Here is a 25550-nt window from a genome sequence, read left to right on the forward strand (position 1 = left end):
CATTCCAGTCTAGAAAGCCCATTGGATTGGCAAAAACTACACAGACAAGTATGCAATAAGCATGTGCCCATCAAAACCTTCTGCTGAATGCCCGGATCTGCTGAATGCACGTCTCTGGTTTGTTTTGACCTTCTCTGGATCGTTCGTGTTCCTACCTGCAGAAAATCTTGCAAATGAGCTACGGTGAACACTAAAGTCTTTTATTTATTTTATTTATTATTATTATTTTTTGAGACGGAGTCGCGCTCTGTCGTCCAACCTGGAGTGCAGTGGCGCAATCTCGGCTCACTGCAACCTCCGCCTCCCGGGTTCAAGCAATTTTCCTGCCTCAGCCTCTTGAGGAGCTGGGATTACAGGCGCACGCCACCACACCCGGCTAATCTTTGTATTTTTAGTACAGACGGCGTTTCACCATGTTGGTCAGGCTGGTCTCGAACTCTTGACCTTGTGATCCCCCTGCCTCGGCCTCCCAAAGTGCTGGGAGGTATGAGCCACCGTGCCCGTGCCCGGCTAGTGAACACTAAAGTCTTAAGAGACATTTATGGGAGAAAAGCTTAAAATTGCACAAAGTCCATACAGAGCCCTCATCATTCCTCAGAGCACATTGGGCTGAGGCCACTGTCTCACTGCAGTTTAGGGAAACGACAGGTAGCCCAAGGGAGTTAGAGCCCTGGGACACCTCGGCTGGAATCCCAGCACTGCTCATCCTGGCTGTGTGACCTTGGACAAGTTGCTTGACCTCTCTGTGCTATGTTTCTTACCTGTAAAACAGGGATGGTGATCATGCCTGCAACCTAAGTGGTTGTGAGGACTTGATGAGATAAACGACGTCAAATACTCTCAAGAGTACCTGGTCCACTAGAAGCTCCAATAAGCATTCTTTTTTGAGATGGAGTATTCCTCTGTTGCACAGGCTGGAGTGCAGTGGCATGATCTCAGCTCACTGCAGCCTCTGTCTCCCAGGTTCAAGCAATTCTTCTGCCCCAGTCTCCCAAGTAGCTGGGATTACAGGTCTCCACCACCATGCCTGGCTAATTTTCGTATTTTTAGTAGACAGAGGGTTTCACCATTTTGCCCAGACTGGTTTCGAACTCCCAGCCTCAAGTGATCTGGCTGCCTCGACTTCCCAGAGTGCTGGATTACAAGCGTGAGCCACCGTACCCAGCCATTAAGCATGAACTGGGAAGGCCCTGGGGCCACTGGCCAGCACCAGTTTGTGAGGGCAGAGTCAGAAAAGCCCAGGATTAGAAAACTTTTTACACACAAACATAATCGCATCCTGATTCTGGAAAGTGTAGATGCTGTCACTGCTTTCGCAGAACTAAGCCTAGGACCTCACCTGTCACTTAGGTGTCAGCCTCTGGGGAGGGGCATCCAAAATGCTCTAGGACCACAGAGCTGTAAGCCAGTAAGGCTTCCTAGAGGAGGCGGCACCATCTGAGCCAAGAATGGGGTGATGGGTGACGTGAGAAAATGTCAGGAGGTGCTGGGGATAAAGCAAGATGAGCAAGCAGGGAACAGGAGTGGGTGGGCACAGATGGATCAGGGGAGGGGTATGGGTGGAGAGGGCACGGGGTGAGCCCCAGAGCCTCGCCCATGCCCACTCGGGACAGCCATAGTCTGCTGCTGCCCAGAGAAAGGGGCTGGCTCAACCCCAGCTCCCAAATCTTTTTCCTATGCCTTTTTCCTTTTTCCTCATCTCTTTCCTGAACTATCCAGATAGCTTCCTGCCTCCTGCCTCTAGGGCAGCCCAAATGCTCATTGCAGCCCCATCCCTCTGGGCTGTAGGAGCAAATGCCTGGAGGCTGGAAAGAGAAAGGTGTCTGCAGGGAATAAGCCGCTGTCCTGTGGCAGGTGCAAATTGGTACGCTGTGTTCACGCAGAAACCCCACAGCGTGTACCTGCTGTAGGCGAGGCCCGATAGAAGGCGCGAAAGGAGTTTCTGTCCCGTGGGAGGAAAAGATGTGAGTCCTGTGTGTTCTCCAGCAAAAGCAGAGGGTGAGAGGACCAGAGGCCCACACAGGGGTCATGGTTGGGAGTGCAGGGGCAGGGGGGAGTCCACGAGGAAGGAGGGACACAACTGGAGTGGGTGCTGGGTGGACTTCATGCATTCCTTCCGAATCCCCGACCACATCTCTACCTTGCGTGGTTTTGTTTGTTTTTTGAGACAGGGTCTCACTCTGTGACCCACGCGGGAATGCAATGGCGTGATCTCAGCTCACTACAACCCCTGCTTCCTGGGTTCAAGCGACTCTTACGCCTCAGCCTCCTGAGTAGTTGGGATTACAGGCACGCACCACCATCCCTGGCTAATTTTTTTGTATTTTAATAGAGACGGAGTTTTGCCATGTTGGCCAGGGTAGTCTCGAACTCCTGACCTCAAGTGATCCACCCACCTTGGCCTCCCAAAGTGCTGGGATTACAGGCATGAGCCACCACGCCCGGCCTGAATCTTCCTTGATCAGATGTCTTCTGTCTATCCAGTCTGGCTCTGTCTACTCCCTTCCCAACACATGCCCTGTTTGAGGTAACCATGGTAGTTTTGTTTTGTTTGTTTTTGTTTGTGGAGATGGAGTTACACTCTGTCTCCCAGGCCGGAGTGCAGTGGCATGATCTTGGCTCACTGCGACCGCTGCCTCCTGGTTTCAAGTGATGCTCCTGCCTCAGCCTCCTGAGGAGCTGGGGTTACAGGTACCGCCACCATGCCCAGCTAATTTCTTTTTTTTTTTTTTTTTTTTTTTTTTTGAGACGGAGTCTCACGCTGTTGCCCAGGCTGGAGTGCAGTGGCGCGATCTCAGCTCACTGCAAGCTCCGCCTCCTGGGTTCACGCCATTCTCCTGCCTCAGCCTCCTGAGTAGCTAGGACTACAGGCGCCCGCCACCGCGCCCGGCTAATTTTTTGTATTTTTAGTAGAGACGGGGTTTCACTGTGGTCTCGATCTCCTGACCTTGTGATCCGCCCGCCTCAGCCTCCCAAAGTGCTGGGATTACAGGCTTGAGCCACCGCGCCCGGCCGCCCAGCTAATTTTTTGTATTTTTAATTCAGATGGGTTTTACCAGGTTGGCCAGGCTGGTCTTGAACTCCTGACTTCAAGTGATCTGCCCACCTCAGCCTCCTAGAGTGCTGGGATTACAGGCGTGAGCCACCGCACCTGGCCAACCGTGGTAGTTTGTTTTGTTTTGTTTTAGATTTTTTTTTACAGAGGGGGTCTCACTCTGTTGTCCAGGCCGGTCTCAAACTCCTGACCTTAAGTGATCCTTCCGCCTTGGTTTCCCAAAGTGCTGGGATTACAGGCATGAGCCACTGCTCCCAGCTGCTGGCGGTTTTAAAAGCTAGGATCCCTCCACCCGCCTCTCCTTTAAATGTCTGTCTTAGCTACTTTCTTCCAAGTCACTGGGAGATGGTAAAAGCAATACTGCGAGACTTCCAAGGCTAGGGCACAAAAGGATAGCTTCTGCGTGGCGCTCCCTCCCTCCCAGATCCCTTGCTCTGTGGGAAACCAACCACCAAAGCCTGAGGACACCCAAGCAGCCCCATGGAGAGGAACTGAGGCATCCCGCCCGCAGCCGGCAGAGTGGGACTTTGAAAACAGATCCTTCCGCCCCAGGCAAGCCTTCCAGTGGATTGCAGCCCCAGCCAATGCCTTGAACTGCCAAGTTCAGCCACACCTAAATTCCTAACCCGTAGGAACTGTGAGAGATAATAAAAGTTTGTTGTTGTTTCAAGCCACTGAGATTTGGGGTAATTTGTTATGTAGCAACAGATAAGGAATGAAATGACCCTGCCATTTATCATTGAGATGGGAACAAACAGTTTTTAGAATAGCAGGAAGTACTTAAAATAATTACTAGATTGGCCAAGCAGTGGCTCATGCCTGTAATCCCTGCACGCCTGTAATCCCAGCACTTCAGGCTGATCGCTTGAGCTCAGGAGTTGGAGACCAGCCCAGGTAACATGGTAGGACCCCGACTCTGCAAAAAATGCAAAAATTAGCTAGGCATGATGGCGCGTGCCTGTGATCCCAACTACTCAGGAGGCAAAGATGGGAGGATTGCTTGAGCCTGGGGGGTAGAGGTTACAGTGAGCCAAGATTGCACCACTGTACTCCAGCCTGGACAACATAATGAGACCCTGTCTCTACTAATAACAACAACAACAACAGCCTGCAGACAACAGGGCAAACCTGGCTATGTGATCACCCTACCTTTAGTCTAGCCAGAGAACTCTCGTGGGTCCTTAAACCTAACACAGACACTTCTTGACGTCGGTTTCAGCATCCTCTCCTCCGGGAAGCCACCCTGGTGCCTGGTGAGTGGCTTCCTGGGATCACCCATGCCTCGGGGTGCAGGATGAGAAGGTGAGAGGGCTGGTCCCGATCCCCTTCTGTCTTCACCCCCAGGTCCATGTCCAGGGCTCAGGACTCGTTGACCCTTGGTGTTGACTTTCATCTGCCAGGGATTAAAAAAGTCACTTGTAGCTGGGTGCAGTGGCTCACGCCTGTAATCCCAGCACTGTGGGAGGTCAAGGTGAGTGCATCGCCGGAGGTCAGGAGTTCAAGACCAGCCTGGCCAACAAGGTGAAGCCCCATCTCTACCAAAAATACAAAAATTAGCTGGTGTGGTGGCGGACGCCTGTAATCTCTGCTACTTGGGAGGCTGAGGCAGGAGAATCGCTTGAACCAGGGAGTTGGAGGTTCAGTGAGCTGAAATCATGCCACTACGCTCCAGCCTGGGCAACAAGAGTGAAACTCCATTTCAAAAAAAAAAAACGTTGTAAAAGGTTGAATTGGTCTCTTCTGAGCCTGCACACGGCTGGAAAGGTTTTCTCTTACAACAGATCTGCAATATGAGGAACCAGCCCAGTTGCATAAACGCTGGGCCAGTGGGATTCAGGGTGTCCACAGTCCCTTTGGGCCCTCCATGGTGCTAAATTAAAACTTTTTAAAAAAAATTCTTGAGACAGGGTCTCACCCTGTCACCCAAGCTGGAGTGCAATGATGCAATCTCAGCTCACTCCAGCCTCGATTTCCCGGGCTCCAGCAATCCTCCTGCCTCAGCCCCACTGAGTAGCTGGGACTGCAAGCACCCACCACTATGCCCAGATAATTTTTGTATTTTTTATAGAGACGGGGTCTCGCTCTGTTGCTCAGGCTGGTCTCGAACTCCTGGGCCCAAGTGATCCTCCTGCTTTAGCCTTCCAAAGTGCTGGGATTACAGGCGTGAGCTATATAGCTCCTGGCCTACATGGAAAACTGGTGTCTAGGTGCCATATACTCAGCCTTGCCCTTACCATAACACGTTGAATATACTCCAACCTCTGAGCTAGATCTCTGCCTAAAAACCTGGGATTTTGCTTGTGCACCCACATTTTTTTTTTTCTTTTTTTGAGACAGAGCCTTTCTCTTTCACCCAGGCTGGTGTGCAGTGGCATGATCTTGGCTCATTGCAACCTCCATCTCCTGGGTTCAAGAGATTCTCATCTTGAGTTCAAGAGATTCTCATCCCCCAGCCCCCCCAGTAGCTGGGATTACAGGTGCACGCCACCACACCTGACTCATTTTTGCATTTTTAGTAGAGATGGGGTTTCACCATGTTGCCTAGGCTGTTCTTGAACTCCTGACCTCAAGTGATCCACCAGCCTCGGCCTCCCAGAGTGCTAGGATAACAGGCGTGAGCCACTGCACCCGGCCATGCACCCACATTTACAGCAACCTTATTCACTAGGGCCTAAAGGTGGAAGTGACCCAGGTGTCTACTGATGGATGAACAGGTCAACAAAATGGGATGTATTCACACAAAGGCATATTATGCAGGGGGGAACAAGGAAGGAAATTCTGACACATGCTACAACATGGATGAACCTTGAGGACATCATGCTGTGTGAAATCAACTAGTCACAAAAGGACAAATATTGCATGATGCCACTTGTATGAAATACCTGGTGTAGTAGCCAGAGTCATAGAGACAGAAAGAGTGATGGTGGCTAAGAGTTGGGGAGTTGGTGTTTAGTGGGTGTGGAGTTCCCATTGTGTAAGATGAAGAGTTCTAGAGATGGATGGTGGCAGTTGTGCTCAGTATTGCAGATTTGCTTAATACGATTGACTTGCACACTTAAAGATGGTTAAGATGGTAGATTTTGTTATGTGTATTTTACCACAATTAAAAACAATAAAATTTGAGGCTGGGCATGGTGGCTCATGCCTGTAATCCCAGCACTTTGGGAAGCAGAGGCGAGTGGATTGGTTGAGCTCACAAGTTCGAGACCAGCCTGGGCAACACGGTGAAACCTCATCCCTACAAAATATACAACATGTAGCTGGGTGTAGTGGCGTGTGCCTGTGGTCCTGGCTACTCAGGAGGCTGAGGTGGAAGGATCGCTTGACCCCAGGAGGTGGAGGCTGCAGTGAGCCGAGATTGTGCCACCGTAGTCCAGCCTGGGCAATAGAGCCAGACCTTGGCTCAAAAAAAATAAAAATTAATGTTTAAAAATTTATTTTAGATTCAGGAGGTACACGTGCATGTTTGTTACATGGATATATTGCATACCGGTGAGGACTGGGCTTCTAGTATGTCCATTATCCAAATGGTGAACATTGTGTCCGACGATAGGTAATTTCTTAACCTTCCTCCCCTTCCCAACCTCCCCTCTATTGGAGTCCCCAGTGTCTGATGTTCCCATCTTTTTTTTTTTTTTTTTTTTGAGATGAAGTCTTACTCTGTCGCCCAGGCTGGCGTGCAGTGGTGCAATCTCGGCTCAATACAGCCTCTGCCTCCTGGGTTCAAGCGATCCTCCTGCTTCAGCCTCCCAAGTATCTGGGACTACAGGCAGGTGCCACCACACCCAGCTAATTTTTGTATTTTTTAGTAGAGATGGGGTTTCACCATGTAGGCCAGGCTGGTCTCGAACTCCTAACCTCAGGTGATTCACCTGCCTCGGCCTCCCAAAGGGCTGAGATCACAGGCATGAGCCACTGCTCCCGGCCACAGCAGATCCTTCTTGAGCACCCACTATCCATGAGGCTTCCACTGGAAGTCCCCATCATTCACCCTTATAGCAGCTCTACAGGAAGGAACTGTCTGTCCCCAAGTCACGCAGTGGGCAAGAGCAGTTTGGGGTTCAGCCTTGCCTGCCCCCCACTCCCAACTCCTCCCTGCCTATGCCCTCCTGCACTCCCTGCACTCCTTTCCACTGTTAACCCAAGATGGAAAAGCTGATGCCAAGGGTCATTTCTGAGGATGTGCACATAACAGGAAAAGCGTCAGACAGTTCTCCTGCCTTGGCCTCCCAAAGTGGTGGAATTATAGGCATGAGCCATCACACCCTGGCCTGGTTTCATCTTTAAAATAGGGATAAGGTCAGGCATGGTGGCTCACACTGGTAATCCCAACACTTTGGGAGGTCGAAGCGGGAGGATTGCCTGAGCTCAGGAGTTTGAGATCAGCCTGGACAGCGTAGTAAGACCCCATCTCTACCAAAAAATAACTGGAAATGATACTCTGAATATCCTGGGTTGTTGTGAGAATTAAATGGGGAATGTTATGTCAGGAACTTAGTGAGGTGTTGATTACATAGTGAACCTATTATTCATATAAATTCAATGGATATTTATTGAGGTGCCCTGTACTTGATGCAAGCCTCGGCGAGGTGGCAGTGGTGGCCTCTGCTCCCGTGGCACGGATGGTCTGTTCTGCTTTGGAAGCCCGGGAAGGGCACATCTGACAATTGCAGGATGGAATGTCTAATGCTGATTTTTATTGGAGGAAGGGAAGCTGTTTATTTGTTTCAGATTGGCTGAGCTGTGGGGATGGGGGAGACTGGCAGGAAGGGAGAGGTCTGTAGTAAGGAGACTAGAGAAACTTGGGGGCCGGGCAGGCAGCCCCCTGGTAAGAGCTGCTTCTTGGAACACAAAGAGCCATTGCATCCTCCGGCCGGCCTTGAGGAAGGTGTGACCTCTCTGCTCTCAGTAACGTCTTGGGGACTCTTTTCTGCCCTGCACACCAGCTCTGCCTGCAGGGTGCCTGGACACTCTGGATGTCTACTGTGTCCCCATACGGTGCTAGCAAGTCTTCCTCCCAGACTGCCCCCCACTTCTGTGTCCCTTCCCTGGTGCATAGCACCACATCCAGCCCCGCTCCCACCCAGCCCACCCAGGTCTTGCCCACTTGACCCCCAGTCTTTCTCCAGTCGCCCCTCCTCTGCACGCTGATTGCCATATCTTGTCTTCTTTTGCTTTTACTTCTTTTTTTTTTTTTTTTTTTTTTTTGAGACAGAGTCTTGCTCTGTCACCCAGGCTGCTAGAGTGCAATGGCGCAATCTCAGCTCACTGCAACCTCCGCCTTCTGTGTTGAAGTGATTCTTCTGCCTCAGCCTCCCAAGTAGCTGAGACTACAGGTGTGCACCACCATGCCTGGCTTATTTTTATATTTTCAGTAGAGACAGGGTTTCACCATGTTGGCCAGGCTGGTCTCGAACTCCTGACCTCAGGTGATCCACCCGCCTTGGCCTCCCAAAGTGCTGGGATTACAGGTGTAAGCCCGCATGCCCAGCCTGTCTGCTTCTGTTCTAGCCCTCTCACTCCTGACCCCGTGACCCTGAGGCGTCAGGACGAGGGTCTCATCTCCAGGCAGGCCCTCCTTAGCAGGGCAGCTTCAATTCGTGTAGGGATCAAATCCATCCTGTTGGGGCTTTACCATGTTCCCCAGGCTGGTCTCGAACTCCTGGGCTCAGACAATTCTCCTACCTTGGCCTCCTAAAGTGCTGGGATTACAAGTGTGAGCTGCCACGCTAGGCCTATTTTTTTATTTTTTATTATATATTTTTTTAATGTGGGAGAGTTCAAATGTGAAATTAAGGCCTGGTGCGGTGGTTCACGCCTATAATCCCAGCACTTTGGGAGGTGGAGGCAAGAGGATCGCTTGAGGCCAGGAATTCAAGACCATTTGGGGCAACATAGCCAGACCCTGTCTCTACAAGAAATTTTAAAAATTAGCCAGACGTGGTAGTGCGCACCTGTAGTCCCAGCTACTCTGGAAGCCGAGAGACAGGAGGATCACTTGAGCCCAGGAGTTGGAGGCTGCAGTGAGCTAATTGCACTCCAGCCTGGGGGACAAAGTGAGACCCAGTCTTAAGGAAAAAAAAAAAGGTGGGAGGAAGTACAACCCACCACCCTTCTTCTTTGGGGTTAGAATTTTGGGCCTGCACTAGAATCTGGAACGCTGATAGGGGATGGGGACAGGTGGAGGTGTCAGGGGTGCCCTCAGACTCAACCCTCCTTCATTGCCTTAGAGGTGAGGCTGGGGAAGGACCCTGGGGTAAGGGGATTGCCCGTGCCCACTCCCCTGCATGCAGGAGCTGGATCTCTGATTCACTCCTCCGATTTCCTGATGGGAACCTGCTCCTGCATTTGGCCCCTGGGCCTCCAGGTAACCTTCCCCAGCCACCCAGGGCTTGACCCCAGGCAAGTGCAGCTCTAAGGGCAGACCCCACGGTGAGCTTTCTGGATGACTCCTTTGCACACACCCAGGCTGGACTCCCTCCACCCCGTCCCAGCTGAGCAATGATTTTGGGCTGTGTGGTCCACTACAGTAGCACAGTCAGGAATGAGGGAGTGTATGGGCTGGGCACGGTGGCTCACGCCTGTAATCCCAGCATTTTCGGAGGCTGAGGCAGGCGGATCACAAGGTCAGGAGTTCAAGACCAGCCTGGCCAATATGGTGAAACCCCATCTCTACTAAAAAATACAAAAATTAGCCAGGTGTGGTGGTACACACTTGTAGTCCCATCTACTCGGGAAGCTGAAGCAGGAGAATCACTTGAACCCAGGAAGCGGAGGTTGCAGTGAGCTGAGATTGTGCCACTGCATTCCAGCCTGGGCAACAGAGTGAGACTCTGTCTCAAAAAAAAAAAAAAAAAAAAGAATGAGGGGGTGACGCCTTGGAGAACAACCTGCAGGCCTGGTGTCACCTGCAGATGACAAGGCTACCATATCCATTCCTCAAGCCAGGCCTCTGAGGGGCCCTGGTGGGTAGGGTGCTGGAGGAAGAACTCAAGCTTGCAGGCAGTAAAACACATTTCTTTCTTTCTTTCTTTCTTTCTTTCTTTCTTTCTTTCTTTCTTTCTTTCTTTCTTTCTTTCTTTCTTTCTTTCTTTTTCTTTCTTTCTTTTTTCTTTCTTTCTCTTTCTTTTTCTTTTTTTTTTTTTTTTGGTGTGGGGGACAAGAGTCTCACCCTGTTGCCCAGGCTGGAGTACAGTGGCGCAATCTCAGCTCACTGCAAACTCTGACTCCTGGATTCAAGCGATTCTCCTGCCTCAGCCTCCCAAGTAGCTGGGATTACAGGCGGGCGCCACCACACTTGGCTAATTTTTATATTTTTAGTAGAAACAGGGTTTCACCATGTTGGCCAGGCTGGTCTCGAACTCCTGACCTCGGGTGATCCACCCACCTCAGTCTCCCAAAGTGCTAGGATTACAGGTGTGAGCCACTACACCTGGCCACATTTCTTCCTTTCTTTCTTTTTTTTAATCCATGCTTTTCTTCACACTCTTCAGACTTTGTTCTAGTCCACGATTTCCCTCCTGGAGCTTCTCTCTGACCACACACACCCCAGCCCCTCAGTCCAAATTAGCCTGGTGTAACTGGCTTTGTCAGTTTCTGCAGAACAGTGAAGAAGGTGATAGCATCCACATTATAGGGCTGTTCACGGGAGGCTTAAGTGAGATCTTACAGAGAAAGTGCTTAGCAGGTGCCCCAGGTCCAGAGTCTGGGGTTGGCAGTGAGTTGTGTGTGTCTCCTGCCCTGACCCCCTCTGCAAACTTGGTGTCTGAGTGCTTGAGCACAGCCTCAAGTGCTTGAGTGAGGCACACTTGACCAGCTTATGTGATTCCCCATGGCACCATGGTGTGGGGAATATCCTCCAACAAGGCACCTAATCAAGCACTCTCTCTCTCCACTCCACTGTTCCTACCACATATCCCTGGGCAGGTCACCCTGCCTTTCTTTTTTTCTTTTGAAGACAGGGTCTCGCTTGCTTACCCAGGCCGGAGTACAGTGGCAAAATCATAGCTCACTGCAGCCTCGACCTCCTGGGCTCAAGGGATCCTCCTGCCTCAGCCTCCTAAATAACGGACTACAGGTATGTGCCACCATGCCTGGCTAATTTTTAAAATTTTGTAGCTGGGCGTGGTGACTCATGCCTGTAATCCCAGCAGTTTGGGAGGCCGAGGCGGGCGGATCACAAGGTCAGGAGTTGGAGACCAGCCTGGCCAACATGATGAAACTCCATCTGTACTAAAAATACAAAAATTAGCTGGGCATGGTGGCTCACGCCTATAGTCCCAGCTACTCAGGAGGCTGAAGCAGGAGAATTGCTTGAACCCGGGAGACGGAGGTTGCAGTGAGCCGAGATCGTGCCACTGCAGTCCAGTCTGGGCAACAAGAGCAAGACTCTGTCTCAAAAGAAAAAATAATAAAATATTTTGTAAAGACAGGGTTTGGCTTTGTTGCCCAGGCTGGTCTCAAACTCCTGGCCTCAAACGATCCTCCTGCCTTGGCCTCCATAAGTGCTGCATTATGCGATTACAGACATGAGCCACCTTACCCAGCCTTTGTGAGCCATTAGCTCTTATCTGTGTCTGGGGGCATTCTCAAGATCAAGGAATATAACACCAGGGTCAGACTCAGACTTTGCATACAGTAGGCTGTTAATACTTGGGTTTTCTGCTCGGTTTCTAGGGCATTGAGACTGATAGAAGCAGCTGACCCCGCTAAGGGAGGCAGGCACGTATTGTCACCAAGATACCCTGGAGATCAGGGGAGGTTATTTGGGGCTGGGGATCTCCGAGGAGGGGCAGGGAAGTTAGCACCATCATTGGGCTGGAAATGGGAAGCATTTGGCTTGATGGAAGTGGTGAGGCTGGGGTGTGGGACCCTGGCCATATGACCTCCATGGGGTGATCTCAGTAGAAATTGGGACCTGCCAACCATGGTGGCCTGGGAGAGTTGAAATGCTGGGTGATACAGAACAACAGGCGAGCTGCTGTCTCCCCACCTTTGGGAGAGCACTCTCTGATGGTGGATCCCTGGAGGAAGGGCCCCAGGAGCCCACACCCCCCTTCCTGCTCCTCTCACTGCTGTTGATGAAGATGACAGTGAGGCTCCCCCTGACTCAGGTTCCTGTGGGCCAGGCCCACCGCCATACCCTTTGGATGCATTATCAACTCAAGTGGGTATATGACCTCCCTTATGTCACAGATAAGGAAACTGAGGCCCCAGAGGGTGAGGAACCTGCCCAAAGCCATCTGTATAACTTAGTCGAAGAAGCTAGCTTTGGACTCAGAAGTCTGATTTAAGAGCCACTCGGGCACAGTGACTCACACCTGTAATCCCAGCACTTTGGGAGGCCGAGGCAGGTGGATCACCTGAGGTCAGGGGTTCAAGACAAGCCTGGCCAATGGGGTTAGTAGAAAACCCATCTCTACTAAAAGTACAAAAATTAGCTGGGTGTGATGGTGCACAACACACCTGTAATCCCAGCTACTCAGGAGGCTGAGGCATAAGAATCGTTTGAACACAAGTGGAGATTGCAGTGAGCCCAGATTGAACCACAGCACTCCATCTTGGGCGACAGAGTATGGTCTGAAAAAAAAAAGAACCACTCTAGACTGCGCCACTCCTCTCAATGCAGGGTGGGCCGGTGAGGCTCTGAAAGATGGGAGGTCTAGCCCCTTCTCAGGGCAGGTCTGGTTCTGGTCCTTGGGGCTCCCAGAGAAGCAAAAGCTGAGCACCTTTCAAGAATTACTGTCAGGGGGTTGGGTGCAGTGGCTCACACCTGTAATCTCAGCACTTTGGGAGGCTGAGGTGATGGAATTGCTTGAGCTTAGAAGCTCCAGACAAGCCTGGGCAACCTGGCGAGACCCCCATCTCTACAAAAAAAAAAAAAATACAAGAAGTAACTGGGCATGGTGGTTCCTGCCTGTAGTCCCAACTATTCTGGAGGATCGCTTGAGCCTGGGAGGTTGAGGCTGCAGTAAGCCAGGATCATGCCACTGCAGTCCAGCCTCGGGGACAGAGATTGAGAAAGAGCTTGTCTCAAAAAAATAAAATAAAATAAAATAAAAGAATCATTGTCAGGAAATCTCAGTTCCACCCTGATCCTCTCATCCCAGCTCTGCCCTTGCTAACTGTGATGGTAAGCATGTTCAATTACCCCCCAGGCCTCAGTGTCCCCTCTGCAGAGGGGCATGGCAGAGCCTTCCTTAGGGTGGCCTGAGGGTTAGATGGCATCAGGGACAGACCAAGCCCAGCACCACATCTACCACAGGTGGTTGCTCCAGATGGATACCTGGATAGCTCTTTTTTCCTTAAATCATTTTAGCCAAGTTCAGCTTTTCATTGACTCCTTCAGCATATGCTTACCGAGACACCGATGCCACCTTTATTTATTTATGTATTTATTTGTTTATTTATTTATTTATTTGGATTTGTTTTTTGAGACAGAGTCTCCGTCGCCCAGGCTGGAGGGCAGTGGCGCAATCTTGGCTCACTGCAACCTTCATTTCCCCAGTTCGAACAATTCTCCTGCCTCAGCCTCCTGAGTAGCTGCGACTACAGGCATGCACCAGCACACCTGGCTGATCTTTTTGTATTTTTAGTAGAGATGGGGTTTCGCCATGTTGGCCAGGCTGGTCTCGAACTCCTGACCTCAGGTGATCTGCCCGCCTTGGCCTCCCAAAGTGCTGGGATTACAGGCGTGAGCCACTGCATCTGGCCAGCTCTTTTCTTAAATCATTTTAGCCAATTTCAGCTTTCCATTGACTCCTTCAGCGATGCTCACTGAGACACGGATGCCACCTTTATTTATTTGCATTTTTTTGAGACAGAGTCTTACTCTGTCGCCCAGCCTGGAGGGCAGTGACGTGCAACCTCCACCTTCCTGGTTCAAGTGACTATACTGCCTTAGCCTCCCAAGTAACTGCGACTACAGGCGTGCACCACCACACCCAGCTAATTTTTTTGTATTTTTAGTAGAGATGGGTTTTCGCCATGTTGGCCAGGCTGGTCTTGAACTCCTGACCTCAAGTGATCAGCCCTTCTTGGCCTTCCAAAGTGCTGGGATGACAGGCGTAAGCCACCACACCCAGCTGGATACCGTCTTTAAAACACGCTTGCAGAAGGCCAGGCGCAGTGGCTCACGCCTGTAATCCCAGCACTTTGGGAGGCCGAGGCGGGCGGATCACAAGGTCAGGAGATCGAGACCACAGTGAAACCCCGTCTCTACTAAAAATACAAAAGAATTAGCCGGACGCGGTGGCGGGCGCCTGTAGTCCCAGCTACTTAGGAGGCTGAGGCAGGAGAATGGCGTGAACCCGGGAGGCGGAGCTTGCAGTGAGCCGAGATCGCGCCACTGCACTCCAGCCTGGGCGACAGAGCGAGACTCCGACTCAGAAAAAAAAAAAAAAAAAAAAAAAAATGCTTGCAGGGGTGGATCACGAGGTCGGGAGTTCAAGACCAGCCTGGCCAAGAAGGTGAAACTCTATCTCTACTAAAAATACAAAAAAAGAATTAACCAGGTGTGGTGGCGGGTGCCTGTAATCCCAGCTACTCAGGAAGCTGAGGTGGAGAATTATTTGAACCTGGGAGGTGGAGATTACAGTGAGCCGAGATCGCGCCACTGCACTTCAGCCTGGGCGACAGAGTGAGACTCCGTCTCAAAAAAAACAAAAAACAAAAAACACGGCTGCAGGTCTCAGTGTTACAGAAGGTTCCCATATCCAGAGCCCCAGGGGCCATGCGCTGAGTTCAGATACTGCCTGTGGTGCTTCTGATCACCTTCCCCTTATGTCCCCTTCCAAAAATGTGGGTCTGGGAGAAGGTGGTGATTTTCGGACAGCACAGCTCCTACCTGTACTGCAGGCCCTGCCTTGCACACCACATGTGTTCCTAGAATAGCCCATGAAAAACAAATGGTTTGGCCGGGTGCAGTGGCTCACGCCTGTCATCCCAGCACTTTGGGAGGCGAAGGAGGGAGGATCACTTGAGGTCGGGAGTTGGAGACCAGCCTAGACAATGTAACAACATCCCCATCTCGATAAAAATTTTTAAATTTTTAAAAATTAGCCAGGTATGGTGGCACACACCTGTAGTCCCAGCTACTCTGGAGGGCAAGGTGGGAGAATCTCTTGAGCCCAAGAGTTTGAGGCCGGCAGTGCACTCCAGCGTGGGCAACAGAGTGAGACCTTGACTTTAAATCCAAAAAAGTTCAACCATTAGGATCTTCCCCTGTGTTTATGCCACCAAGGAGTGTGTGTTCTGTAAAGCTAGCACTGGCCGGGTGCTGTTACTCACGCCTGTAATCCCAGCACTCTGGGAAGCCGAGGCAAGCAGATCACGTCAGGTCAGGAGTTCAAGAACAACCTGGTCAATGTGGTGAAACCCCCATCTCCACTAAAAATACAGAAATTAGCTGGCCGTGGTGGTGGGCACCTGTAATCCCAGCTACTCGGGAAGCTGAGGCAGGAGAATCACTTGAACCTGGAAGGCGGAGGTTACAGTGAGCCGAGATCACGCCACTGCACTCCAGCCTGGGCAATAGAGTAAGACTGTCTCAAAAAGAAAAAAAAAAAAAAAATCCAGGACCCCTAAATCCTCCCATAGAAGAAGGAAGGTTCTCAAGTCCTCAGACACACATATCTGTTGGGAGGGCAGATTCCCCTGCAGTCTGGGCCTTTCTCCCGCAGAGGGCAGGGACAGGTGGCCAGAAGAAGAGCAATTCAGGTAATTTGTGTGATCCAGGAAGGCCATGCCTCTGGTTCTTCACCCCCACGGGGAGTCAGGCCCCTCTCACAGTGGCTGGGGAAGACGGAGATGGAGCAGTGAGAAGATTCTTTCTCTCTGGTTTTCTTTTTTTCTTTTAATTAATTTTTTCGAGACAGAGTCTTGCTCTGTCACCTGGGCTGGAGTGCAGTGGCGTGAGGTCGGCTCCCTGCAACCTCCACCTCCCAGGTTCAGGCACTTTTCCCACCTCAGCCTCCTGAGTAGCTGGGATTACAGGCACACACCACCACAGCTGGCCAATTTTTGAATTTTTAGTAGAGATGGGGTTTTGCCATGTTGGCTAGGCTGGTCTTGATCTCTTGACCTCAAGTGATCCACCCACTTTGGCCTCCCAAAGTGCTGGGGTTACAGGCGTGAGTCACTGCGCCTGGACTTTTTTTTTTTTAAATGATATTTTACAAAAATTGATGTTAAGCTGTTCTCACTGTTGGCCTCTGGCCTTCATTGCTCATTGTTCATCTGCTGTCCAGAGATGGCTGATGGTCACTGGCCAGTTCTTTTTTTTTCTTTTTTGAGATGGAGTTTCATTCTGTCACCCAGGCTGGAGTTCAGTGGTGCCATCTCAGATCACTGTGACCTCTGCCTCCCGGGTTCAAGAGATTGTCCTGCCTCAGCCTCCCAAGTAGCTGGGATTACAGGTGCCCACCACCACTCCCGGCTTATTTTTGTATTTTTAGTAGAGACGGAGTTTTACCATATTGGCCAGGCTGGTCTCGAACTCCTGACCCCACCTTGAAGGCAGCCCTGGAGCCCTAAGTCATCCTACAGGAACTTATCTCCCCACCTCGTTGGTGCTCTGGGCACTGACCTCACCATTGGTCACACACTGCCACTCATTACCATCCAGGAAGTCAGATGCCCTTAAAACCCAAGGCACTGAGCACCTTTGGGGGTCCAGGAAAGGAAAACAGCCTATCTCTAGGCCAGGCTTGTTTTCTTTGGCCCACCCAGTGTGTTTTGAAAAAATTCCACCAGCATTTAAACATTGAGAAAGAGCATACAAATCTGGCCTTCCATCTTTTCTTGAAAAACTGGGAGACCCTTCAACCCAGGGCCCGTATGGCAACAGTTTATCGGAGTGAAGTGGCAGCTGTCCCCCCCGCCCCCACCTTTCAGCAGGGAGGGGGCCCCGGGTGACCTCAGTTCCTTCCACTCCCGGGTGTCCCCTGACACGGAAGCCAGGTCGTGGGTGCGTTTGTCGTGGTCCTCATACCGCCCTGTTCCTTGGGTACAGAAAAGATGCCTCTACTGTTCCTTCCCAAAAGTGCAAGGAAGAGAAAGAGACTCAGAGGGGCCCCCAGTTTCTTCGTGAACGTGGAGAATGTTCCCAGGTGTTTACTAGGCAAATTGTGTCTCAGCCCTGCATCTCTTCACCTGAGTATCTCAGCTGCCTGCCCTTTGCAGGCCTGTGAGCTGCAACCCCTGCTCTAGACGCTTCTTTTGGTTTGTTTGTTTTGAGACGGAGTCTCAGAGCAGAGTCTTGCTCTGTCACCCAGGCTGCAGTGCAGTTGTGCCTCGGCTCACAGCAACCTTCGCCTCCCAGGTTCAAGCAATTATCCTGCCTCCGCCTCCCCAGTGGCTGAGATCATAGGCGCCCCCCACCACTCCCGGCCAATTTTTGGTATTTTCAGTAGAGAGACGGGGTTTTGCCATGTTGGCCAGGCTTGTCTCAAATTCCTGACCTCAAGCGATCCTCCCGCCTCAGCCTCCCAATGTGATGGGATTACAGGCATGAGCCACCGCTCCCAGCCCCTGCTCTAGACGTTTCCAAGTTCTTCGTTGATCGAGGTCCTCTCCCTCCTCCTCCTCCACCACCAGAACCCGCTGCAAAAACACAAGCATATCTATGTCCTGACCCCGATCCCTCGCAGAGCTCTAGCAGGCATTGCTGACTTCAGTGGCAGTGATGGCTGGGACGGCTCCTCTTGACACTCCTGGCCATCCTTCCAGGCTCTTAGCTGGAAGGGCACAGAGGCTGTGGTCTGCTTCGGTGTCAGCCCAGACTCGGCCAGGCCCAGGGGCTTTGGTTTCTGGGTCCTGCATCCCCTGGGGTCTCTTCTCTGGGCCACAGTGGATGGAACCTGCAGTGGTTCATTTTAGGCGGCCGCTTGCCTGGATGGAGGGATGTGCAGATAACGGGTAAGGCGTTATTTCTGGGTATATCCAAGGGGGTTTCCAGAAAGATTGCCATTGGAATCAGCGTGGACAGGTACCATCCAGTCAGCTGAGGGCCTCGGTAGAACAAAAAGAGAAAGCTGAATTTTCTCTCCCTCTCCTGGAGCTGGGACACCCTCCTCCTTCTGCCCTTGGAAATCAGGACTCGGGGCTCCAGGCTTTGAACTCTGCACCAGCAGCACCCCGGGTTCTCAGGCCTCTGGCATGGGATTGAGAGTTACACCATTGACTTCCCTGGTTCTGAGACCTTCAGACTTGGACTGAGCCACAATACCAGCTTCCCTGGGTCTCCAGCTGCAGATGCCCTCCCGGGGGACGTCTCAGCCTCAATAATTGCACGAACCAATTCCCCTAATAAATTCATTCTTATGGATCTCTATCTATTTCCTAGTGGTTCTGTCTTTCTGGAGAACTCTGACCAGAACAGATCCTGAGCCTGGCTCCCCTGCTTGAGAGAAGACGGAGCCCAGACAGGAAGCACGGGAGGGGTGTTTAGAGATTGAACAGGGCGGTCTTCCCTGAGCTGTAGAAACGATTCTTTTCCAAGCAGCTGCTTAAAACAGATCACATCTAGGCCAGGAGCAGTGGCTCACACCTGTAATCCTAGCGCTTTGGGAGGCCGAGATGGGTGGATCACTTGAGGCCAGGAGTTCGAGACCAGCCTGGTCAACATGGTGAAACCCTGTTTCTACTAAAAAGACAAAAAATAAGCCAGGCATGGTGGCGCGTGCCTGTAATCCCAGCTACCCGGGAGGCTGAGGCAGGAGAATCACTTGAACCCGGGAAGGGGAGGCTTCAGTGAGCCGAGATCGCGCCACTGCACTCCAGCCTGGGCGACAGAACGAGACCCTGTCTCAAAAAAAAAACCAGGGCCGGGCGCGGTGGCTCAAGCCTGTAATCTCAGCACTTTGGGAGGCCGAGACGGGCAGATCACAAGGTCAGGAGATCGAGACCAGCCTGTCTAATACGGTGAAACCCCGTCTCTACTAAAAAATACAAAAAACTAGCCAGGTGAGGTGGTGGGCGCCTGTAGTCCCAGCTACTCGGGAGGCTGAGGCAGGAGAATGGCGTAGACCCAGGAGGCGGAGCTTGCAGTGAGCTGAGATGCGGCCACTGCACTCCAGCCTGGGCGACAGAGCGAGACTCCGTCTCAAAAAAAACAAAACAAAACAAAACAAAACAAAAAACCAGGTCACATCTACTGTCACCTACCCTCAAACATTTCAGACCCTTTTATCTTGTTTTTGTTTTTGCTTTTTGTCTTTTTGAGATAGGGTCTTGCTCTACCCAGGCTGGAGTGCAGTGGCACAATCATGGCCCACTGCAGCCCCCAACTCCAGGGTTCACAGCCTCCCAAGTAGATGGAGCCACAGGTGCACACCACCACACCCAGCTATTTTTTTTTTTTTTGTAGAGATGGGGGTCTCACTATGTTTCCCAGGCTGGTGTAGAACTCCTGGACTCAAGCGATCCTCCCACCTCAGCCTTGCACTGTTGGGATTACAGGCGGGAGCCACCTCACCAGGCTCCTTTTTTTTAATGGACCTCAGGCGTGCAGAATTTGATGACTCATAATTTTTGGTTCATGACATACTTATGGATCCTGCTTTTGCTTTATGTTTGTTTATCGTTTGAATAACAATGCCCCCCACAGCAACCATGACATTGATGGTAACTGCTGTCTACCTGCATTTATCTTTCCCTTGATTTTTGCAAAGGCTTTTGTCCCATTTATATGTATGGAAAGGATACCTGGCAGCCTGTGATATTCTGAGGCGTGCTTTTTTTTTTTCTTTCCACATTGCATTTCAAAATGCAGAAGACAGTCTGTGTTTCTATTGCTGTAGGGTATTAGGTCATTCAGCCCTACTGACGGAGGGAATTTCTTTCTTTCTTTCTTTCTTTCTTTCTTTTTTTTTTTTTTTTGAGACCAGGTCTTGCTTTGCCCAGGCTGGAGTGCAGTAGTGCAGTCATAGCTCACTGCAGCCTGGACCTCCTGGGCTCAAGCAATCCTCCTGCCTCAGCCTCCCAAATAGCTGGGACTACAGGAGCATGCCATGATGCCTGGCTAATTTTTGTTTTGTTCTTGAGATGGAGTCTCGCTCTGTCACCCAGGCTGGAGTGCAGTGGCACGATCATAGCTCACCACAGCCTCTGCCACCCAGGCTCAAGCAGTCGTCCCAATTCAGCCACCTGAGTAGCTGAGACTAATCACCATGCCCACCTATTTTTTTTTTTTTCCTGTAGAGATGGGATCTCACTATGTTGCTCAGGCTGGCCTTGAACTCCCAGCTTCAAGCAGTCGTCCCACCCCAGCCTCCAAAATGTTGGATATGGGCATGAACCACTGCACCCAGCCTGGATTAATCTCAAAAATAATATACTGAGCAAAATAAACCAGGCAGAAAATAGTACACAATGTGTATGTTTCCATGGATTTGAAGCACAACACAGACACAATGAATCCATGGCACTAGAGACTAGAGCAGTGGCTGCCTCCGGTCATTGGGAAAGGAGCACGCAACACTTTCTGCAATGATGGGAATGTCCAATATACGTATTGGGGTGCTGGTTAAGTGGGGGATATACACTTGCCAAAAGGCATCTAATTGTCCACCTGAAAATTACCTGAAAATTGTACATTTTATTATAGCAAGTTATGCCACAATTGTAAAAACCGACTTTGGGGTTAAAAAAAATACATATCTATAAGAAATCATGGCCCAGGCTCAGATTTTATCTGATTAAAAACACGTTTTGACTGGGTGCAGTGGCTTCTACCTGTAATCCCAGCAATTTGGAAGGCCAAGGCAGGAAGATCTCTTGAGCCAGGAGTTCAAGACCAGTTTGTGCAACATAGCAAGATCCTGTTTCTATAAAAAATAAAAAATTAGGCTGGGTGTGGTGGCTCCCGCCCGTAATCCTAGCACTTTGGGAGGCCAAGGCGGTGGATCGCTTGAGGTCAGGAGTTTGAGACCAGCCTGGCCAACGTGGCGAAATCCCATCTCTACTGAAAATAAAAACATTAGCCAGGCTTGGTGGCAGGTGCCTGTAATCCCAGCTACTCGGGAGGCTGAGGCAGGAGAATCGCTTGAATGTGGGAGGCAGGAGTTACCGTGGGCTGAGATCTTGCCACTGTACTCCAACCTGGGTGACAGAGTGAAACCCAGTCTCAGAAATAAAAAATAATAAAATAAGAAATTAGTTGGGTGTGGTGGCACGCGCCTGTAGTCCCAGCTACTCAGGCAGGAGGATCACGGAACCCCAGGAGTTAGAGGCTACACTGAGTTATGATTGGTGCCATTGCACTCCAGCCTGGGTGACAAAGCAAGACCCTGTCTAAAAAAGAAGAAAAAGAAAATCCCCACGCACCTAACCACCAACCACACAATAGTTGGGCGAGCTGGAAGGTGTGAGCGTCTGTAGGTCCTCAGCCCATGAAGGTGCCCTGCCTGCCTGGTGATGGGAGACTCAGTGGCCTTTATCACATTCTCCGTAATTGGATATGTGGGAAGCATGGGACCGTGACCCACCCTCGGGGATTGCCCACACCAGTCATCTCACTGTACAACTGGAGAAACTGAAGCCAGGACAAGGAGTGGGCTGAGGTTCCATAGTGAGCAGGGGATGCTCTGTCTGCCTGGTGCACCACCCTCCTGTCCAGCTCCCAGTGCCCCCACCCACATCACCACAGGCCAGGAGCACCCCCTGGCACCCAAGGCAGGTGCAGAGTCAATCAGCAAATACTGCAAGGCTCGCCCAGAACTGGGAGCTGGGGTAGCAGTGACGAAGCCGCCTTGGTCTCTGCCCACTCAGCAGCTGAGACCAGGGTGGAGTTGGTAAACTTCAGCCGTGACCTAATGGCCAAACACCTCCCTACATAGGTACTGATGGTTGGAGGGGAGATGTGGGCAGTGTTGAGGAGGGGACGTAGTGGAGCGTGGTTCGTGAAGGTGTCCTCCCTGAGACCTGAAGGCTGGGGAGTGGAGTGAGGGTCCCACGGGGAGGATATGGCACACTAAGGAACGAGGAGGGGCCCAGCAGTGGCCACACGGGGGCTGGACAGAAACAGCCCAAATCACAGAGCTGGGAGCCATGCCGGGGCCCTTGGTGTTCTCATGGAGGCAGTGGGAGCCACGGGAGGTGCTTGACCCAAGGAGCGAGGTCATCACATTTGTGCTTTGAGAAGTGCTTTTGCCTGTACTGTACAGCGTGGATGGACGGGGTCTCAGGAGACCCAGGAAGAGGCTTGGGAGATGACAGCAGGGATGAAAAAGGCTGGATTTGAGGTCCCCAAGGGGTCGATCGAAGAGGGTTTGGTGACGGGCAGTCTGGGGGCATGGTGAATCGAGTGGCACACAGCAGGTGGACCCAGGAAGAGTCTGGATGGGTGTCAGGGGGATGGGCCACTGCTGGAGGTGAAAGATCTTCCCAGTTCTGGTCCTGGCTTGTGCAGGGTGTGACCTCTGGGTATGAGGTGTGACCTCTGGGAGATCCCATCCCGTCTCTGATCCTGAGTTTTTGTCTAAAGATGATCTATTCCATGCTAAAATTCTTGCCCCTTAAAATGCTAATCAAGGGACTCTGAGTCCCTGCATGGTGGCTCAATCCTATAATCCTAACTCTTCCAGAGGTGAAGGTGGGAGGATGGCTTGAGGCCAGGAATTCAAGACCAGCCTGAGCAACATAGTGAGACCCTGTCTCTACATAAAAAGATTTTTTTAAATTGGCCTGGTATGGTGGTGCATGCTTGTAGTCCCAGCTGCTTGGGAGGCTGAGGCAGAAGGATTCCTTGAGCCCAGGAGTGCAAGGCTGCAGTGAACTATGATCGCACCACTGCATTCCAGCGTGGGCGACAGAGTGGGACACTGTTTCTTAAAAACCAAAAGGGGGCCGGGCGCGGTGGCCCACGCCTGTAATCCCAGCACTTTGGGAGGCCGAGGTGGGTGGATCATGAGGTCAAGAGATTCAGACCATCCTGGCCAACATGGTGAAACCCCATCTCTACTAAAAAATACAAAAATTAGCCGGGCGTGGTGGCACGAACCTGTAGTCCCAGCTACTCGGGAGGCTGAGGCAGGAGAATCACTTGAGCCCGGGGAGGTGGATGTTGCAGTGAGCCGAGATCGCACCACTGTACTCCAGCCTGGCGACAGAGCCAGCCTCCGTCTCAAAAAAAGAAAAAGGAAAAAAAACGGAAGCCACATAGAGATTCTAGAAATCATCTACTCCAAGGTGGAATTAATTGCTCCAGAAAGAAGTGAGTTCCCCATCCCTAGGTGTATGTAAATGTAGGCTGGGCCACTGTCTGTTCAGGATTGCATTGCTGGAGGAGGCAACACAGAATAACTTTCCAAACTTGATTCCGGGCTTCCTCGTGCCCCACCCCTACATTCTGGGTGGCTCCCTGAAGGTCCTCCTTTGTGTGTTTTTTTTTGAGACGGAGTCTCACTGTGTCACCCAGGCTAGAGTGCAGTGGCGTAATCGCTGCTCACTGCAACATCCATCTCCTCGGTTCAAGCGATTCTCCTGCCTCAGCCTCTGGAGTAGCTGAGATTACAGGCATCTGCCTCCACGCCCAGCTAATTTTTGTATTTTTAGTAGAGACAGGGTTTCACCATGTTGCCCAGGCTGGTCTCAAACTCCTGGTCTCAAGTGATCCACCCACCTCAGCCTCCCAAAGTGCTGGGATTGCAGATGTGAGCCATCGTGCCTGGCACCCCCCTTTCTTATTTGATGGCGAACTGTGCCACAGATTAAACAAAAAATGCTTGTAATTCTCTTCTCTCTGCTACTTTAGCTGGTTAAATCTGATGTCTCAGACACGGTTTTGCCAGGCAAGTTTACCTGGAAGTGTCTCTCCCCTCCTGCACCCTCCCTCTCCGTCTGCCTTGGGGTTTCAGGTCTGTTGCTGGAACAGGGCTCTAGCTGGGCCAGGGCTCCTCGCCCAGGATGCCCGGGGAGAGGCCCCGTGTGAGGGCCTCACTCTGCGGGCTTAGGAATCCCAGAGTAAACAGATCAAGTTACCCGTGTCAGCCGGGCGTCCACAACAGGCAGCCGCAGCGATTGAAGATGGGAATGTTCTTCTCAGAGATGACTCAGCTACTCAGCTTCTCGGCCCAGATCAGGGGCCGCCCTGGGCCTCAGCTCTGCCCTGGTGCTTGGCTGCAGGCCAAGTCCAGGGTTGGGTGGTGAGGGGAACAATGGATTTTGAGAGTCAGCGACTGGTGTGCAATTCTCTTTCACCCTGTCAGGGTGAGGATACATGTCAACAACTCTGGTAGGGTTGAGGGGACCCGCTGTGACCTGGGTCATCTGTAGGGTGGTGGCTCAGTCTCTCTAAGCCTCAGTTTCCTCATCTGTCAAATGGGCAGCAACAACTATGTCAGAGAGTTGATGGGAAAAATGAATCAACCGCCCGGGTGTGGTGGTTCATGCCTGTAATCCCAGCACTTTGGGAGGCCGAGGAGGGTAGATCACTTGAGATAAGGGGTTGGAGACCCCATTCCTACTAAAAAATACAAAAATTAGCTGGGCATGGTGACAGGCGCCTATAATCCCAGCTACTCGGGAGGCTGAGGCAGGAGAATTGCTTGAACCCGGTAGGCAGAGGTTGCAGTGAGCCGAGATTGCGCCACTGCACTCCAGCCTGGGCAACAAAGCAAGACTCCGTCTCAAAAAAAAAAAAAAAAAGAATCAACCAAGGTTGTTGAAGCCAGGGTGCAGGCAGAGAAGTGCAAGTCTGCAGGGAGAGCCTGGGCCACAGTGGTTGGAAGCCCGGGAGTGAGAATCTGGGGAGAGGGTGTAATAGGAGATGAGAGAGGACCCCTGAGAGCTGCCTACACTGGGGAGGAGAAGAGCAGCCACCACAGGAAGCAAAAGAGGATTGTCAGTGTCCAAGACGTCAGAGGAGACTGTGCGGGAGATTGCAGATTCCAGGGAGGCCTTGACCAGCCATGTGGGTCCAGGCAACAGGTCAAGGGCAGGAAGGCGCGAGGGAAGACGTCATTGGGCTGGGCTCAGGGAGGTCACTGATGAACGGAGCGGGATGCCCTGGAGGGCCTGAGGAGCTGGCCCAATGGCAGGGGTTCGGGGTAAGGGGATGAAGGAAGACTTTTTTTAGGAAGGAAGAAACTTGATCCTGTTTGTTGTTAAGACTAAGAAGCCAAGTATGAAACAGACAGTTCAGGGAGGTGCTTGGGAGAGTCACAAAAAGGGGAAGGAGTTTGCCAGGGTGCTGATTCCTGAGGCCAAAGGGAAGGGATAAGATGATGGATGGACAGGTCGGGCACAGTGGCTCACACATGTAACCCCAGCACTTTGGGAGGCTGAGGCAGGAGGATCACTCGAGGCCGGGAGTTCGAGACCAGCCTGAGCAACATAGTGAGACAAAAAAATTTTTTTTTGTCTCTACAAAAAAAAAAATGAAAAAAAAAAAAAAAAAAAAAAAAAAAGCCAGGCATGGTGATGTGTCCCTATAGTTGCAGCAACTTGGGAGGCTGAGTTGGGAGGATCACTTGAGCCCAGGAGTCTGAGGCGGCAG

General features: G+C 51.5%; 1 protein-coding gene across 1 annotated transcript in view; it reads left to right on the forward strand.

The window, feature by feature from the left end:
* CASTOR2 (cytosolic arginine sensor for mTORC1 subunit 2) overlaps window positions 1–25550 on the forward strand; it is a 69442-nt gene that overhangs the window by 7669 nt on the left and 36223 nt on the right. The window lies entirely within an intron of this gene.

The sequence above is a fragment of the Macaca thibetana genome, chromosome 3 (assembly GCF_024542745.1).
Source record: "Macaca thibetana thibetana isolate TM-01 chromosome 3, ASM2454274v1, whole genome shotgun sequence".
NCBI classification, from domain to species: domain Eukaryota; kingdom Metazoa; phylum Chordata; class Mammalia; order Primates; family Cercopithecidae; genus Macaca; species Macaca thibetana.